Below are 19,587 nucleotides of genomic sequence, written 5' to 3' on the forward strand. Positions count from 1 at the left end.
TCCCGCTTTGAAATTAAAGTGCGTAATCGTAATTTACGCGAACGGTTCTGTTTGGACAACTTTTGTTTTGTTGATTTATTTAATCTAATTCGGTACCTAAATGATCTTCAAATTTGATGAAACTTTGCGGGAATGATCTACACACTGTGTTTTAGGCATTGTACAGTTGAGATGTAGGAAATACGACCTGAAATTGAGCGATAAAGGAGTCATGCACTTTAATTTCAAATATATATATATATTTCCAATTAATAAAGAGGTGCAAGCTTCATAGTTACGATTAATTGCTTCGTGGCTTTGCATGCTGGCTAGTAGATAGCATATATTCTTCCATTGGTCAATGTTATATATGATTTTATGGTGATAACATAAAATTATTCTATTAGTTTCATCAGCTGACTTTATGGTGATCTAAAGACTCAATCAAAATTTGATCCAATCTTGGATCCGGATGGTTTGGGAATGATGAAGGGGATCGATGTGCTCGGTGGGATCATGTCTGGTGACGGCGACGACTGGGAGCTTTTTCTGGTCGGTGAGTTTCAGAGTTTACCTTGCGGTTGTGCACATGTTCTTCCTTCTCTTTGTGTTGTTGGAGAGAGCGGTGGTGATGTGGAATGGAATACCCTAGATTTTCATATCATTTTTCCTTGTATTATTTCCTTAATTAATGAAGGATTATTTATGGAAATTCTTTGGTTTATGCGAAGTTGAAGTTTCGGGAGTTTATTTTAAGGTGCTTTGACTTTTAAGAGGCCAAAAGTTGACTTTATTTTCTGTAAGTTATCTTCGAAAACTTCCTTCTTTAAAGTTGTAGAGTTTGTCGATACGAGTTCGTAGACATGCGGCACGCCTAAAATGGATGTCGTATGAGAAAGTTATGGTCATAGGAAGTTAGTTTCCGGGTGTGGAAAGTGTTTAAGTAGAAAATTGTGTGTGGGTTATTTTGGAAACCCTAACACAAATCAACTCTCTCTCTTCTCACTCTCTTCACCCACTTCACTCTCTTCTCTCTCTTCTCTTTCTCCCTCTCCCTCTCCCGAACTCACCCGCGCACCAAACTTCCGCCGGAGCTAGCTTCCCCGTCCGGCCACCACTTGGACCGCCACCTGTCCCGTTCGACTCCCACAAGTGCTCTCTTCAAGGATGGGGAGCTGTTGCTTGGTGTGGCACTGATATGAATTACGTAGGTGTTACTACTAATAGCGGAATTATTAATAGCACTAAGACACACAGGTAACGTAGGTCGAAGAAAATATATTCCTCTCTTATTATTGTGCAAAATGGTACAATGATTATTGTCTTATGCCTTCTCTCACAATAACACTCTAGCTCGCTGATTCGCTCTCTTCTAAACAGATGTTGTTTCTGTTTCATTCTGATCTAGAACTAAGCTAGGCACCTCTATTTATAGAGTCTAACTCTATAAATCCTTATCTAACTTGGAAACTACTCATTAACTAAGTTAGGCAACTATTCCTTTTCAAGCTAGAAAACTATGTACTTAACTAACTTGGAGAAGGAATCACTAATTCCTAAAAGCTAAAGGATACACCTGTATCATGGCTCCCCCTTTTAGGAACTTAAACTCCCGTTTAAGTTAAAACTGGAGATTAGGAAACTCAAGAGTTCCCTTTTCTTCGCTGAACCATTTAGCTTTGCTTGGAACCTGACCTACACGCCCAATGCGGATCACTGTACGCTCCCCTCGACGCGTCGTAGCCACTTGCTGCTCCAAAATGCAATCTTCTAGCAATGGATCCTCTTTAAGGCGCTCTTTACTCAGCCTTAACCATACTAAGCCGCTAATACCAAAGTTACAAGGTACCCGATGTTTATCATGTCTGGCCTTGTACTTTGCTTGTGGCTTCTGCAATTTTGTTTTCTCAACATCTTGACTTGAGTGCCCTTCATGTGGACATGTCAACAAGACAAATTTCCTGCAAGCATTGACTAATCTTTTAGCCTGAGTCGCTGCTACCAAGCTTGCCTCTGGTGGGAGTGACGTTGCCTGAATAACGAATCGTTGTCCGTCTTTCGTAAATGTGTACTTCTGAGCCTTCCTTTCGTAGATAGCATCTCTATCCCATAAGTAAGGATTTCCTAGAATCACCTGACAAACATCTAATGGCACCACATCGCATGTTACTTCGTCGATGTAAGATTCATGAAGAGCAAACTTGAATGTGCATTGACTGGTAATATCGAGTCCTGTGTCCTTCTGAATCCATCCTAATGGATATGGCTTCAGATGTTTGATCGTTTGAAGACCTAACTTGTGAACCAAAGCTTCCGAGATAAGGTTCTTTTGACTTCCCGGATCTACGATGGCATCAACTAAACTGGTCTTCACCTGCAGCTTTACAACAAAAAGCTGCTCCCTGCGATTCTTGTCGTCGTTCCCTAACTGTGTTCCTGCCATAAGATTGAGCTTCGCATTTGGTTCTGTCATTCCTGGAACTTCCTTTACCTCATTGGTGATTAATGTTGTCTTCTTCCTCTCCTCCTTGTGCTGTAATACTCTTGGCTTAAGGTGAGGGAACTTTACCCAACACTTATCTGCCACATGGCCTGTTCCTTTGCAGTGACTGCAAGATTTACCATCTGACTCGCCTTTCTTCTGCTCCTCCTTTTTGGCATAGAAAACATTCGACTTACCCCCAGTCTGTTTTCCATCTCCCTTGGTTTCATTCTTCCTGAACTTCTTCTCAATGGCGATGGCTTTCACGCTAGCTTCTTCAACAGATTGTACCGTGAACAAACTCAACTCCCTTTGGAGGTACTCATGCAGTCCTGCTTCGTACTTCATAAATACTGAATACTCCTTCAGGGATATATCTAGAACCATAGCTTGATTCTGGAATTCGGTAGTGTAATCCTGCACGGACTTATTGGTTTTTTGACTCAAGTTATGCCACTTGTGCCAACGTTCCTCCAGAAACCTTACTAGATAGAACTTCTTTCTAAGCAATTCTTTGAACTGCTTCCACGACACTACCTCCTCGTCACTATTCCTCCGCTAGGACTTCCACCAAGTTAAAGCATGAGATGATAGTTTCAGAGTCGCACAGGTGATCTTCTCTTGCGATGTAAAACGATGGAACGTAAAATATGTGTCAAGCCGCTCAATCCAGTCGTCCAACTTGTCAACATTGACGCTGCCATCGTACATCGGAACTTCAATCTTGAAATCAATCTTTAAGTTTCGAAAAGAACTCCTTCCTTCTTGTTGCGAGGTTTTGCTGGCAGTGTCAAACTCGTCATCTGATCCCGTCTTTGCTTGTTCTTCTTCCGACTCCGAATTCGTTTCCTTCGGCTTCTCCGGTGATTCCTTCAATAGCAACTGTTTGACGAGACCGGTCAATTCTGCAATTGCAGTGTTTGACGCAGCCATCTGCTTCTCCAACGCAGCAGGTCTTTCTTTCTCTGGTGTTTCATCACCCATCTTCTTTCCTCTTGATCATGTGGTATTTTCCAAAGACACAAGAGATTTTCCTAGCTTTCTGTAAAGTGAATGAGTCAGGACCATACACCACAAGACTCCCCACGGATACGATTAGCTCTGATTACCAACTTGATATGAATTACCTAGGTGTTACTACTAATAGCGGAATTATTAATAGCACTAAGACACACAGGTAACGTAGGTCGAAGAAAATATATTCCTCTCTTATTATTGTGCAAAATGGTACAATGATTATTGTTTAATGCCCTCTCTCACAATAACACTCTAGCTCTCTGATTCACTCTCTTCTAAACAGATGTTGTTTCTGTTTCACTCTGGTGTCTAGAACTAAGCTAGGCACCTCTATTTATAGAGTCTAACTCTATAAATCCTTATCTAACTTGGAAACTACTCATTAACTAAGTTAGGCAACTATTCCTTTTCAAGCTAGAAAACTATGTACTTAACTAACTTGGAGAAGGAATCACTAATTCCTAAAAGCTAAAGGATACACCTGTATCAGGCACGCCGGAATCGGAGCCTTGTTGCCGGAAAAAGGGTTGCTGCGTTTCCGGTCAGTTTTGCCGTTTCCGACGGCAACGAGGGGCATCCTTAGGTGAGTCTTGATCCTCTCCTCCTTCTAGTGGTGGCTAGGCATAGATTGAAGCAAGTTTTTGAGGCCGGTTTTGCAGGTTTTGTAGTTTGATTTTCTAGTTACTGTTCGGGGCAGTTTCCGGCCGGTTCTGGCCAAAATTGGTTGAAGTCTCAGGTATGAAAGTTGTTCCCCTTGCTTCAAGCTTCAACTTTGCTGTTGAGAGTTTTCACAAATTCGGAAGTTTATGGTGGTGCGTGGGGCCCACTCGCCGCTGCCTGTGGCGGCGCGTGGCAGTGCGTCCGATAATGTTTGTGGCTTAGGTTGTTGTGTTTTAGCTAGCTCTTGTTGTTGTGAGCTTGTTGAGATGTAGAATTCCTAGGTTGTGAGCAAGGTTTGCATGTTAGAACTTTAAGTGTGATATTAGGCTTGGTGGAGGTTTGAGTTAGGATGTGAGGATTAGAGGCAGCCATTTTGGGTCGCTAAGTTTAACGACTTTGGAAAGTTGTCCTCCCTTGAACTAAGTTAGTTTAAGGGTATTGTGTTAACCTATAGTATTTTAGTTACTAAGGTTTTATTTGTGTGTGATTTTAGGTGATTTCTGAAATTGTGAGTTGGCCTGCTCTTGTGTTTTGCGGAAACGCAGCGGGATATTAAGGTGAGTAAATCTCACCAACGTTCACTCTTGAACTAAATGTTATTATGGTCATATGATGATAATGATGATGATGTTGGATTTAATAATATGCTTTTAATTGTTTTTAAAAATATATGAGCTTGATCGTCAACGGCTCATAGTTAAGATAAAACAAGTTTTCTTTAATTGCTATTTTGAGATTTATGTGATCATAATTTTATTGATTATTGATAGATTATTCTTATGGAATATCTATATTGTGTTGTTGAGAATAATGATGTGATATTGTGTTGTTGAGAATAATGTTGTGATATTATGATTGTTGGATAAATAGCCAAACCGGGTTCCAAACCTTTAATTGGGTGATTGGTTGCAGTTAAGGTGCTATTTATCATCTTTGTGTTTGATATTAGATAGTCAAACCGAGTTCCAAGCCTTTGGCTGGGTGATTGGTTGCGGTTAGGAATAGAGCTCTAGTCCATCTGTCAGTGTAGGTCATGAGAGATACCGTAGGGTATCTGGGACCCATGGGTACACATTTTTTGTTGTTGTAGGTCATGAGGGGTATTTATTAATACCTGGGACTCATGGGTACATGTTAATTGAAAAAGTGTTGGATTTGTGGTTTTTAATTATTGATATAATTGTTCTTGTGTTATAATTGGTAATTGGAAGTTTTGGTGTTATTTTAAGAATTACTCATACGGGCTTTTTAGCTTACCGGGTTTGTTGTTTGCAACCCGGTGCACCAATTCTTGGTGTAGGGTTAGACCTGTAGGTGAGGATCAACAGGGTTGAGGCGGAGGCTTAGTGGTAGGGTTTTTTGTTGGGTTTTGTTGTACATTGTATATTTTTCTATTTGGGGTAGACAACATTAAACTCATGTGAGCAAGAAAATGTAATATTTAACTCAGTGTTGAGTTGTGTAACATTTACATTTTTTGCATTGAGTTTAGTTTACCTTAAAATTTGTTTGAAGCAGGTTTTGGGATTATATTATTTTAAGTTATATCATGCCAAAATTTTTGAAAATTTTCCTTCAAAAATTGGGGTGTGACATGGAAAGAGTTGGCGACGGTAATGCGGCTCTGATTCCGAAACTGACTAGGCCGGCGTTGGTGGCCTCGAGTGGTGATGACAGCGGCAAAAGGGTGGAGGATGATAGGGTTTCTTTCTTGGCTCCTTCAAGTTTTGGGCTCGAATGGGCTTGAGTTGGTGCTGCTAGGGTTTCCCTTTGCTGGGCCTTGGTGGATGCAGTTGGGCTTGGGCCTTGGTGGATGCAGTTGGGCTTGGGCCCCTAGTTTAAATTTAGTTTGGTCCAGGTAAACTAGTTTGTATTCGTAGGGTTGATAGTTCTTCGGATCCTAGTTTACTTGTAAAATTGTGCTTCATCCCTATAAGGTGGGTTTACTTAGGATTTCAAAGCTTATGGTTTGGCTAGTATAGGACTTGCAATTCTGCAAGACGATGTTTTCTAATGACCTCACTGAGGTACGTCGTCTTTGTACTGCTTGCTCTGATTTAAATCGTATGACCTTTTGATAAAAAATAAAAAAAAAGAGCTTTTTAATTCGATCAATTCTGAAAGCCGACGTCCATGCATGTGTGGATAGAATATAAATATTTATTCAACAATCAAAGAAGGGAATCATATACCATCATCTCAATAATGACATTAGACTACATAAGAAATTTGCATTACCGAAAGAGTCGTCAGATCCCTTTTGGGGTCCTTCGGACGACACATAATCTATAAAAGTTGTTTCACTGGCAGGTTGGTTCAACACTTTTGGATGTTGCATGTTTCATTTTTTCATGTTTGAAAAAATCATACGACAGATAGGTGTCGTAGTGTTAATAGATCTTAAAATTTTCATTGTCAACTGAGAATTTACAAGACATATATATACAGGACTCACCCCGAATTTCACCCTGAAACCCGAGGTAAATCCTACAGGGTCCACTTTCAAGGAAAATTAACCGAAAATTCGGCATAACCTTCCTTACCTGAAAAATCCAACTTAACACTTCTATAAACAAACATTCATCCTCAACACCTGGAGCCTTCCTGCTCCCCAAGTTCAAGATCCAACCTTAACTCTTGGAGCCACCGTGCTCCACCACAAATCCACAAACAGTATATAAGAAGTTTCACAAGTTTCAGAATTTAAAATACAATCCCGAAATGACTAGACATGTCTAATGATTCAGAGCATTCTAAAGAAATAAGGAACTGATATAGATACAACTAGGTAAACTGGTAACCTAACAAAATGTGTACCAACAGAAATATACTATGCCTCAACTCCTACTAAGCCGAACCACAATCTGTAGACTGGGCATTTGAAACCGAAGAGCCCAAAGGAAATCATTTTAGAAAATCATGTTAGACTGCGTGGACAAAATAATCTTTCGAAAACAATAGAAATTATATTATCAAAAATATTTAATAATTTCTAATTTTCTTTAATAATCTAAAATCAAGCATGCGATCATTTTAAAATAAAGTCATGAAATACTTCACAACAGATTTTCAAACAAAACCATTCCAAATACGAGAGCTCGTAAATAGATCTTGAAATCACAAGGGGTCAAAGTGATCAACAACAATCATCAAACCAAACATTCACATCGAGTAACAAACACACACATGATCATATCGACACTCTCACATCTCACACGTAATACCAGACCGACACTCCTATAAGTTTACACCAGTACATCCCCTCTCTCCTGGTGTCTAACTCCTAGGGTCCACTAGTACCTCCCCTCTTTTCTAGTGTCCCGACACATCTATATAGCAACCAGTACATCACCTATCTTCTGGTGTTACAATCCTAAGAGACAACTAGTTCATCCCCTCTCTTCTAGTCTCTTCTAGCTAGTGTCTTGACACACAACACTCTCTGTGTAGCTATCGGTACATCCCTTCTCTTCTGACGCTCTAATCCTAAGAGATCGCTAGTTCATCCCCTCTCTTCTGGAGTCTCAACCACAACACCAAAACTGAACAACAATGTTACAATTCAATCTATCTCGCATTATTTCGCATTTCATAATACTGGAGCTCATTCGAAAATGTAGAATTCAAAATCACCTTTCAAGCCAAAAGTACAAAACAATGCCACAAATCATATATCAATCGAAAGCTCAAACTTAAAATCATATAAACAAATTCACAATTTCAAGTTAAGAATCCACAAGCAATTATATTTAAAAACAAAGTCCACTCACAGTGTGTAGCTGGAAAGGCCTCACATAGGGATCCTCGTCAAGGAAATCATTCGGACGTCATCCTGAACAAACTAACAATTTCGGGAACTATAATTTGAAAGCCAAAACTTTGGAATCACCCAACGTTCTCATACATTAACCAAAATCGATGAATAACATGTCGATGGATTTGTATCGAAAAGCTCTACCTAACGAGCTTCGAAAAGTCACCGGAAGCGGCAGCACCCGTCTACCACACGCCGTCGGTAGTGGCTGCGGCCTCCACCGCCGACAACCACCAATGATCACTAAAATTTATCCTAATCTTCCTCTTAACAATCCAAACAACTTTCCCAACTACAGATCAATTCTAACTGTAAGTAGGAGAAATTACCTCTAGAAGAAAATTCCCAATTCAAAACCATAGAAATTTGGAAACGTCGATTCTCTCTCCACGTTGCAAATCGGTCGAAGCCCTTTGGAAGAAATACTAAGCGGGAAAAGTGCAACACAATGGCGGCGGTGGCGCCGCCTGGGGATCCAGAGGAGTAAGATCAAATCGGGTCACCGAAACAAGTTCAACAGACTGATTTGGAGCTGTTGTGACGTCCAAGGTACGAATCTATTAGAATTTCCGGGATCAAATCCATGGAAAACCATCAAAGAGAGGGGAATAAAACTAAAGCTAAGAAATAAGGAAATAAACTTCAATAATGAGCAAAAGCCTCAAAGCATGTACATATAAAGACCCTTAGTTGATCATGTGCCTCGCACATGACTAAAAGACTCTAGAATCACAACAATTCCACCCCCTCAAAAACAGACTTGTCCTCGAGGATGAATTGTCTTCCAAGGTCTACATTTCAGTGCTCACAATTGTGAGTGCATCAATATGTGTTGAAGTCATAGCATTTATGTGTCTGCAAACCTCACTGGTAAACCTGAGTTAAAGCAGCAACAATGGTACTTATCACTTGCATGATTGATAGCAGCAGTGCACAAGGAATCAGAAAGGTGGTGATGGGAGATTGTTTCGAACACAGGCCTCCAACACTACACCTTAACACCAGAAACAAGAAGATCAAGAACAAACAAATACTTGCAACCAAAGCTACGTTTATTTCATATCACTTAATGAATAATAAGGTCTTACAACCAACAACTTATAAAGTAAACAACTCCACCTATTCTAGGAAGGAAATAACAGAAGATATGCATATTTGATTCGAATCAAACTAGGAGATTACTCCCTAATATAGTCCTGCAAATAAGGAGGGGCTTGGCTTGCTCTCTTGGGCCTTCCCATCTCTAAGTCAGCAGATACACCCGTATCAGGCACCCGAGTTGGATAGGACTCGACCTCGAGTCCACAATAGGTGCATTTTCCCCATGATAAGCCTGTAGATCAGCAATATTGAAAGTAGAAGATACTCCAATGTCATCAAGGAGCTCCAGGACATAAGCATTGGCACCAACTCGTTTTAACACTTTGTAAGGGCCTCCTCCTCGGTCATGTAACTTTCCAAACTTTCCTCATGGGAATCTCTCCTTATTCAAGTTGATCCATACCATATCACCTTCTTCAAACTCCGCCAGACGACGATGCTTGTCAGCGGCCTCTTTATACTTTTGATTGTTCTCAATGAGCCTCCGCTGCACTTGCTCATGCAGCTTTTGAATGTGCTCTGCCATATCTGTGGCATCACCGCTGAATAGATCATTGACATGTAAGGGAATTAAGTCCAACGGACCAGTGGGGTTACGGCCATAGACAGCTTCGAAAGGGCTCACATTTGTGGTACTGTGTTTGGAGCTATTGTAAGCGAATTCAGCTTGTGGGATGAACTCACTCCAACTTGCTTTATTACTCCGAACAAACACTCTCAACATATTTCCCAAGCTTCGATTTACTACCTCCGTCTGACCATCAGTTTGTGGGTGATTGGTAGTACTAAACTGAAGCTTTGTACCCAGCTCCATCATAGTTAGGAGTGTTCCACACCTACTCAGAGCATCAGCCACACGATTTTGCATCTCAGCCTTGTGCTTGATGACAAAGTTGTATTCTTGTAGTTCTTCAACCCACCTAGCATGGCCTCTATTAAGCTTTTGTTGTCCATGGAGGAATTTGAGAGCTTTATGGTCAGAATAGAGAACAAATTCTTTATAGATAAGATATGGTCTCCAAAACCGAAGAGATTGAACAATGGCGTAAAACTCAACATCATATGTAGAATACCTTTGTCTAGTGTCATTTAGCTTCTCACTGAAAAAGGCTATAGGCTTTCCTTCTTGGCTCAAAACACCCCCAATTCCAACCTTAGACGCATCGCAATCAACTTCAAAAACCTTGTCATAGTCAGGTAAAGCTAAGACAGGAGCTTTGGTCATAGCTTCTTTGATAGCAAGAAAACTCTTATCGGCCTCTTCAGTCCATTTCAAGGTAGTAGAGCGCAAACAATCCGTCATAGCAGCAATGATGGAGCTAAAATTTCGAATAAAACGCCGATAAAAAGAAGCTAAACCATGAAAGCTTCTAACCTCTTGGAAAGACGTTGGTGTTGGCCACTCTATAATTGCTGCAACCTTCGTCGAATCTACCTTGACCCCTTCAGCTGAAATAACATATCCCAAGAAAACTAAGCTCTCGGTCAAAAACTCACATTTCTTCAAATTTGCATACAGCCTTTGCTCCTTTAACACTTCAAAGATTGCTTCCAGATGCTTCAAATGTGCTGCTTCATCAAGGCTATACACAAGAATGTCATCGAAATAAACGACCACACACTTCCCAATCAAAGGTCGAAATACCTGAGTCATGAGCCTCATAAATGTGCTAGGCGCGTTGGTTAATCCAAATGGCATCACAAGCCACTCAAACAAACCATCACGGGTCTTAAATGCAGTCTTCCATTCATCCCCCGGCCTTATCCTTATTTGATGGTACCCACTTCGTAAATCAATCTTGGAGAAAACTCTAGCTCCAGATAAGTGGTCAAGCATATCATCCAAAGTGGAATTGGGAATCTGTACTTCACTATTATCTTGTTGATGGCTCTGCTGTCTATACACATACGCCAAGTCCCATCCTTTTTGGGTGTGAGCAACGCCGGCACCACACACGGGCTCATGCTTTCTCGAACCACCCCTTTCTTTAACAGCTCTGTGACTTGCCTGTTAAATTCTCCGTGCTCTTGTGGGCTCATGCAGTAGTGAGGTCTGTTTGGTAAACTCGACCCTGGAACAAGGTCAATGTGATGTTGTATATCACGCATAGGTGGTCATCCAGAAGGCAACTCCTCAAGAATGACTTCACTATACTTCTTCAACAAAGGCATAATTGTTTCAGGGTAACTGAGGTGCTCAGTACTCACTTCTCTCATCAGTAGCATATACACTTTTCCGCTCTCTTTAGACTCGGCTAAGAACTTCTTTGTGGAGAGAAAACTGCAACTATCTGCTTTGGAAGGCTTGTGGTTGAACTCTGCTCTTGAAGGACCCAAAATAATCTTCTTCCCATCTTTCAAGAAGGAATATGTATTCTGGTACCCATCATGTTGAGCCTTCCTATCAAATTGCCAAGGACGGCCTAATAAGATATGGCAGGCGTCCATGGGTGCTACATCGCACCATTGCGTGTCCTGATAATTCTTTCCAATAGAGAATGACACCAAGCAGCGTTTGTTGACAACTACATCACTACCTTTCATGAACCACTACAATTTGTAGGATACTGGCTTCCTTTCTGTTTGTAAGTTCAACTTGTCCACCATCTCTTGGGCAACGATGTTCTCGCAACTCCCACTGTCAATAATAACTTGACAAACTTTGCCATTTGAGGTGCACTTTGTGTGAAATATATTATGTCTTCTCCAGTCTGGGTGTTCTTCAACTTTAGAAGCATTCATAATTCTCCTTATCACAAGTGACTCACCTTGATCACTCCACGTAATCTCCTCATCACTATAACAATGATAACCATCAGACATCATTACCTCTCCCTGCTTAGCGTCACTTGCTTCTCCTATCTCTTTAACCAAGTTCACAACTCTTCGATTAGGGCACTCTGATGCTATGTGTTCCAACCCCGAACACTTGAAGCATTTTTTTAGTCTGCTGCCGCCTTCCCTGGAATTAGATCGGTTTTCCATAAGTGGTTTTTGTTCCACCTTCTTTTCAGTGTCGCTTGGTGTACCCCACTTTGCAGAAACTGACTTCTGATAGAAATCTTCATTGCTAGGACGCTTCAGTCGCGACTTGAGTTGCTTCTCCACCTCAATAGCTAACTTATAAACATCATTGTAATTCCAGTACTGTTGCAAAACCACTACGTCATGAATTTCTTTTCTCAAGCCCCCAAGATATCTTGCAATGGTTTGTTCTTCCTCTTCTATCACTCCACACCTGGTTGTCACAAGATCAAACTCCTCTGTGAACTCATCGACTGATCTCGACCCTTCCCTGATGTTATGTAGTTTCAGGAAGTTGTTTTGAGTATAGTTTTCTGGTCAGAACTTCTTTCTCAGTTCCTTCCTCATCTTTTCCCAACTCTTGATCTTTGGTTTCCCTAGACGCCCTCGGCGAGACCGCAGAGACTCCCACCACGCAGAGGCCTTCTTAGTCAACTTAATTGCCACCATCTTCACCTTTCTTTCATCTGGGATGTGCATATAATCAAAAATTCGTTCCATTGTGCTAAGCCAATCAACGAATTCATCTGGTTGCATTCTTCCTTCAAACTCAGGAAGATCTTTTAAGTTAATAGAATGGTGACCATGGTTATTACCATGCCTCCTATCACTATGAGAGGAATGAACGCTCTCCTCCCCATCGGAACTCTCACCATCCGCTTGGCCTTGAGTTTCGATGCGAGCAAGTCGTTCATTAAGCTGTTCAATCAATCCCCTGATTTCCTCCATGTCGTTGGTATTGTTACGACCCTCCATCCGAAAACCTCCCCTACCACGTTCATTAGCCATGGAAACCGACTATTGATCTCACCATACAGAAACTGGGCTCTGGTACCAAACTGATGGGAGATTGTTTCGAACACAGGCCTCCAACACTACCCCTTAACACCAGAAACAAGAAGATCAAGAACAAACAAATACTTGCAGCCAAAGCTACGTTTATTTCATATCACTCAATGAATAATAAGGTCTTACAACCAGCAACTTATAAAGTAAACAACTCCACCTATTCTAGTAAGGAAATAACAGAAGATATGCATATTTGATTCGAATCAAACTAGGAGATTACCCCTAATATAGTCCTGCAAATAAGGAGGGGCTCGGGTTGCTCTCTTGGGCCTTCCCATCTCTAAGTTAGCAGATACACCCGTATCAGGTGGCCATCGAAAAGGTCTTTGCTGCAAGTTGCCAAGCTTGAGAGGCTTGAACTACATCAGTTAGTAGCTTAGCTTGTGTCCTTCCTGCATCACCTAAGGCACCATCCAAGCTAGTGTCACTTGTCATAGCCTTGAGTTGCTTCCTTTTTGGTTTCGCAACATATCCATGAATGTAGCTTTCCTCATAAACTTGAAGAAATCCGAGGGAAGAACAAGCTGAGTGTCATGCCCCAAGCTGAGACCAATATTATATGGAAATATGGTACCCGAATTTGGGACGTGAGTTAAAACAAATAAAATTTTCTCCAATAATTTATAGAAGAAGAAATATATATATATATATATATATCTGAATAATACTTTTATTAGAAAGCGAAATCATTAGTATTTTACAATACCAGAGTTTAGCAGAACTAATATAAGACATTACATTATTATCTCAAAATAGTAATAGAAAACAATCTTTTATTTAGTAAGTTCATCACATTCCCCAAGCATCTATTCATTACCTGAAAAACAGAAGGTGTAGTATCATGAGTAACACAGACCTAGTAAGTACAGCCTACATTCTTATAATAATGTGTCATATAAGAAACTAAAATTGAACATAACCAAGTAAAATGTACCAAGAATCATTTTTTATATGTTCATATCGATTCTTATATATGTCACATCCCGGTTCTTAACTTATTTCATTGTAGCTTACTTTTACGTTAGTTTGACCTCTTACCGCTTGTAGTAACCGTTTCACTATTAAGGACCTTAGAGTTGAATTTTCATCGGAAAACTATTTCGGAAAATTTTCTGAAGGCATGTCGTAGAGGATGTTAAAAAGAAACCGTAGACATGCTATATGCGTTTTAATCTGAGTTGGTACGAAAAAGTTAAAGAGTAAAAACTGAAGTTACTATTTTTTTGATCGGGGGCATAAAAAGGTCCAAAGGTAGAAAATAAAAAGGGAAAAAATCAGAAAAATTACACTCAATCTCTCCCATCTCCCACGCGCGTCTTCGACCCGGCCACTTCGCCGTCTCCGTTCGCCGTCGTTCGATGGAGTTAGGTCGCCCCACTGGTCGGGTTTTGAAGCTTGTTCATCCTCCTCTCTGTCTAGGTAGGTTGCTGGATCTATCTCACCGTTGTGTGAGAGAAATCACGTCGTGAAGCCGCGTGACGTGCTCGTTACCGGGCGCGTAATTTAAAAAACCTTTTTTTATCAGAATGTAGTATTGGCAAATAGGGTTCGATCAATCCGGGGACCTAAAGGGCACTCATGCAGTCACGGTTACACTAAAGAATCAGTAACTATAAGTATTTACAAGTATTTAGTTACAAATATACACATGGTACAATGGATAAAAAGGGGGGTTTTGAAGGTTTGATTCTAACATTCCTACTAAAACAGAAAATAAAGTATAATATATACAAGTGATTAATTCATTCAACATCGCAAACAGAGATAAATTCAAATTCTACCAAACATCAATGTCTCATCTCATTCCAACAATCCGATTATCATGCAAGTTTTTAACAAGAGAAACAATCTCGGAACACACGCCTAAAGAGGACATGCATTCCTTTAATTCTACTTACTTTATCACTTAAGCACATAGAAGTCTAGAACTTAGATTATTTCATGTAAATTGCTGCATTCAATACTGAAGAGTACTTGTCCACAATAAACATGAATCATTAAGAATCATAGAACTGAGATTGAACAACAATGCACACCCGAGAAGTCGTAACATGCATTTACTGTAGTTTACGTTTTCAATTATTATTACATAGTTTCCACCACTTACAGAAACATACTTACTTGAATAAGCTTAGCAAGAATCATGGCAATAGCTTAGCATTCTAACTCTTTTATTTAAACAAAAACGCAAACTTTCAATCATTAAAACTCATGAAATCAGATCGCCAGAAAGTCATTAACGAAACATCAATACGTTTTATAAAATTCTGAATCTAGTGAATACAAGAACAAGCAAAACATGCTTTCAAATCCAGAGTTTAACATTCGAAACATGCTTTCAAGTTTATAAAGAAAATCAAAACAAAGTAAAGGCACTGTTTACACTTTTTCAGTTTCCAAGGAAGCTTGTCGACGTCAAAAGGATGTTTGGCTTCAATGCTTCAAGTCTCCAACTCTGCTACCTTCGTGGAGAAGTCCTTCAAGGTCTGGCAAGAGAGGATGAACTCGGCAAAAGAGGAAAAGATGGCCTGCAGCTGCTCTCGTATCTCTCTGTTTTTTAACGTGAATGAATGATCCAAATTGTGAAGCAGAGAGTCTCAATTTATAGTGAACATGCCAAACCCTAGCTCTTCTCCTAGCCCTTGATCAGCTTCTGATCCAATGGTCTGGAATAATTGCGTCAATATCTTGAATTAAAAATCGCCAGAATTCTCTGGAATATCTGGTGCAGTAATTCGTTGCATGAGGCTTGAATAGAGGCCAGGTACTTTTCTTGTTCTCCAAAAGAAATCACAGCAGTGAAAACCTTGCTTCTTCTGCCCTTAATCAGACCTTTGACGAAAATCCATGATTTTCCTTCCTTTCCTAGTGCATAATTAGGGTTCCTGCAAGGGGAATAAAGTCAGATAAATAAAGTAGGATGGACAGAATTTAAATGACGAAATTAAGGAAAGAATCCCTTAATTTCTGATTTATATTAACACATAAATCCCTTGATTATTGCAGAATTCGTCCTCCTCCTTTTATAAACATTCACAGATTCCTATTCCAAGTTGGATTAGGTTTCCTAACTTCAAATGGATTCCCTGTCTCATAAGGAAAGAAAGTTTCCTAAATATTTTAGGAAAGTCAGAATAGGAAAGATTCAAAAGTAGTAAGTTTCCTAAATCAAAATAAGAAAGTTTCTTAAAATGAAATAGGCAAGTTTCCCTTTTAAAACAGGAAAGTTTCCTAAATGACTTATCCTTAGATTTTGCGACTTAATGAGACTCCTTGCTGCACCAGGAATCCTCCTTTAATTAGGATTTCTCTCAATTCTTGCTCTTTAGCCTTCTTTTGTGTAAAACTGCCTCTTTTGATCTACAACACAGAAACAAGCTAGAAATGGCATTATTAAAGAATTAACGAAACTAAATAGGGTAGGAAATACATTAAGAATATAGCATAAAATACGTGTATCACCGCGCCACCACCGGCCATCATAGCCGGAGCTTCTTACCCGTTTGGAAGGTCTCATCTAGGGTAGTAAACCCTCAAAAGGGTTTGACCTAATTCAAGCTAGGTAAGGAGAATCAAAGCTTTGAAATTCTAGGGTTTTGAAATTAGTATTTTTCTGTTTTCTTGCGATTTTCCCTAATTATACTTGAAATTGATCTTTGGGTTAGTTATGAAAGTTGTTTAGAATGTTAAGAGGATAATTATATCAAAATTTGGTGGCGATTGGAGGTGGTCAGATTTTTGGGTTGGCCGGCCACCACTGTTGGCGGGGCAGACGGCGGCACCGCCTCTTTTTGGTAGTTTTTCGAGTTATTTAGATTGTTTACGGTGTAAGGAGTCTAATGGTGTGGAGTTTATGATTTTTGGAGGAGTTTTGGTTAAATTGGGATCTTTCCAAAGATTGAGAAACTTGGCGGTTATTAGGCACTATCCGGCCATTGAATTGTTGTCGTTTAAGCTTGAGGAAGTTGTTTTAAGGACTTAGATGCTAGTGGTGAAGTTTGGGCCCGATTGTAATAAATTTAGTGAGTTTGGGCAAGGGTGAGCAAATTGTAGACTTTATTTCTTGCGAATCCTGATATAAGTTTTGAGTATGAGATTTAATTGTATCTTTTGATCAGGACGTGAGGAGGCACTTGTCGAGGAGTCTTTGGATGTCGTATACTGTGAGTGGACTTTTGATTTTAACGTCATGCATGCACTAAAGTTTTCTTAATCACAAAAGCATATTTGAGTTTTATTACATGCATTGGACTAGTGGGTCGGGAAATGTGGTTCATATTTTTTTCGTGATCTCTATTTGATTTTCTGTATTTACTACTAATTTTATTTCTCATGTGGGACATGTTGAGTGGTTTATCTTATTAGTAATGCACCTATGATTTTACATAATACTTCTAAATACAGTTGGGAACTGTGCCTTGTGCATTTGTTTTCTTTAGTCTTGGGGAAGTGTTGTCTTTACCTTGTTATCATTTTTATTTCACCATATAAGGGTTGTTATTAGGGATGTGAAATCCACACTCCTCAAATTGTAATCCACACTCCCACAATCTATTTTTAGTCATCGTTTACATAAGAAGACAAAAAAGAAGTTACTAAGGACAAAATTTTAGTTACCACAAATGGAAAGTGGGAGTGTGGATTACAATTTGGGGAGTGTAGATTTCACTTCCCTATTATTATTGCTAGCTAGCTTTTATGTGGTCCTCATCATAGGTGAGTTGAGCACTTAGCGTGGGAGGCTCATCATTATGGTGAAACATCTTCCCCTTCCTATCACTACTAGAAGAAAGGCTTTAGCCGACGAAAATAAAAAAACTAGACTTTAGCCGACGAAATTTTTTTTTCGAAATTAAAATTTCGTGGTCTGAATAATTTTTTTCGTCGGCTATAGTCTGTGAACTTTAGCAGACGAAATTTTTAAAAGTTTAGCCAACGAAAGATATAATTTCGTCGGCTAAAGTGCCTTATATTTGCAGATCTGGACAACAACTCATCTGGGAAAAAAAAAACTATACGTAGAACCTTCAAACGTAAAAAAGTCGTGAAATAAGATATGACCAGAATGGTGAAATACATCTACGGTTGAAAAATCACTATATTCCGGTAAATTTATGGTGCCGATAGTTGCGGTCAATGCAATTTACCCTTATTATTCACTATGCTGCAGATTTGGCGTTTGGTGTCCGATTGACTATTGTGATACCTTTCCGGAAGCATAACGGCCCTAAGAGTCAAACTCATTACTTTGCTATGACATATGGGCCTTTTTGGCCATCCGAGTCCGTTTAGCGCTTCAAAATGCAGTTTTCTTATTTCCGATTAGAGTTGACTGTTTCGATCGAGCCCTTAACGTTGTCGAATCCAGTTGAATTTTTTACCATAGTCATCTTTCGTCATAATGATCATATCTGACGGTCGAATTTTAGTTTGTAAATTTTAGTCATCGGAATCACGTGTCTACTATTTACCGTTATTATTCCCTATGGGGAGCTCTATCGTCGGAAGGTAAATGTCTCAAAATTTGTATTTGGGCAGTTGCGTCTCATCTACGTGAGAGTTTTTCTTGTGGAAGGTTTGACCAAACTACGTAATATAGAGGGACATATGAGCGTTTTCGTGTGATAAGTGACGATGGATTAGGGTTGACCATTTCGATCGAGCCCTTAACGTTGTCGGATCCAGTTGAATTTTTTATCATAGACATGTTTTGTCATAATGATCATATCTGACGGTCAAAGTTTGGTTTGTGAATTTTAGTCATCGGAGTCACAACGTGTCTACTAATGTTTAGGGTTTGTGAAGTTTGGTTTGTGAATTTTAGTCATCGGAGTCACAACGTGTCTACTAATGTTGTATAACTTGTTTAGTAGGTTATACAACTTTGTGAACCAACTCTACATAGGAAGCAAAATTATCAAAAATCTCGTGAAATAAGATGTGTTCAGAATGGTGAAATACGGCTATGGTTCAAAAATCACGTAAATTGGGTAACTTCTCGGTGCTGATAGTAGCGGTCAACCCTATTTACAGTTATTATTCCCTATGGAGAGCCCTATCGTCGGAAGGTAAATGTCTCAAAATTTTTATATAGGCGGTTGCGTCTCATCTACGTGAAAGTTTTTCGTGTGGAAGGTTTGACCAAACTACGTAATATAGAGGGAGATATAAGCGTTTTCATGAATTTATAGACTTTAGCCGACGAGATATTAAAAAAGTCGTCGGCTAAGGTCAAAGTTTGTTTGGTGGTAAACCAAATTTGGAGGAAAATTTTCAAAAGACTTTAGCTGACGAAAATATATGAAAAGTCGTTGGCTAAAGTCGAAAAATTTTCAAAATTTTTTGGCGGTCAACCAAAATTTTCAAAAGAGTTTAGCCGACGAAAATAAAGAATTTCGTCGGGTAAAGTTCTTTATATAAGAGTTTTACCGGAGGTGGATGGTAAGCAGTCTGTTTCGTCTGCCGAATTTTCTTCTCGGCCTAGCTCCGCCGTCAAGCCACCGGAGACCGCCACACTTGTCCCAAAAGCTTCGCCGTCGTCTCTACTTCATTGCTGGACAGGTGGTGCATCGAGTGGCGCCGTCGGGAGGGATAAATCAAGCTCCAAAACTCCGCCGGTTCGGATCGGTGTCGATCGAATTTCTCCTTCCTCACGTCACCA

Source organism: Fragaria vesca, linkage group LG6 (assembly GCF_000184155.1).
Source record: "Fragaria vesca subsp. vesca linkage group LG6, FraVesHawaii_1.0, whole genome shotgun sequence".
Taxonomy (NCBI): Eukaryota; Viridiplantae; Streptophyta; class Magnoliopsida; order Rosales; family Rosaceae; genus Fragaria; species Fragaria vesca.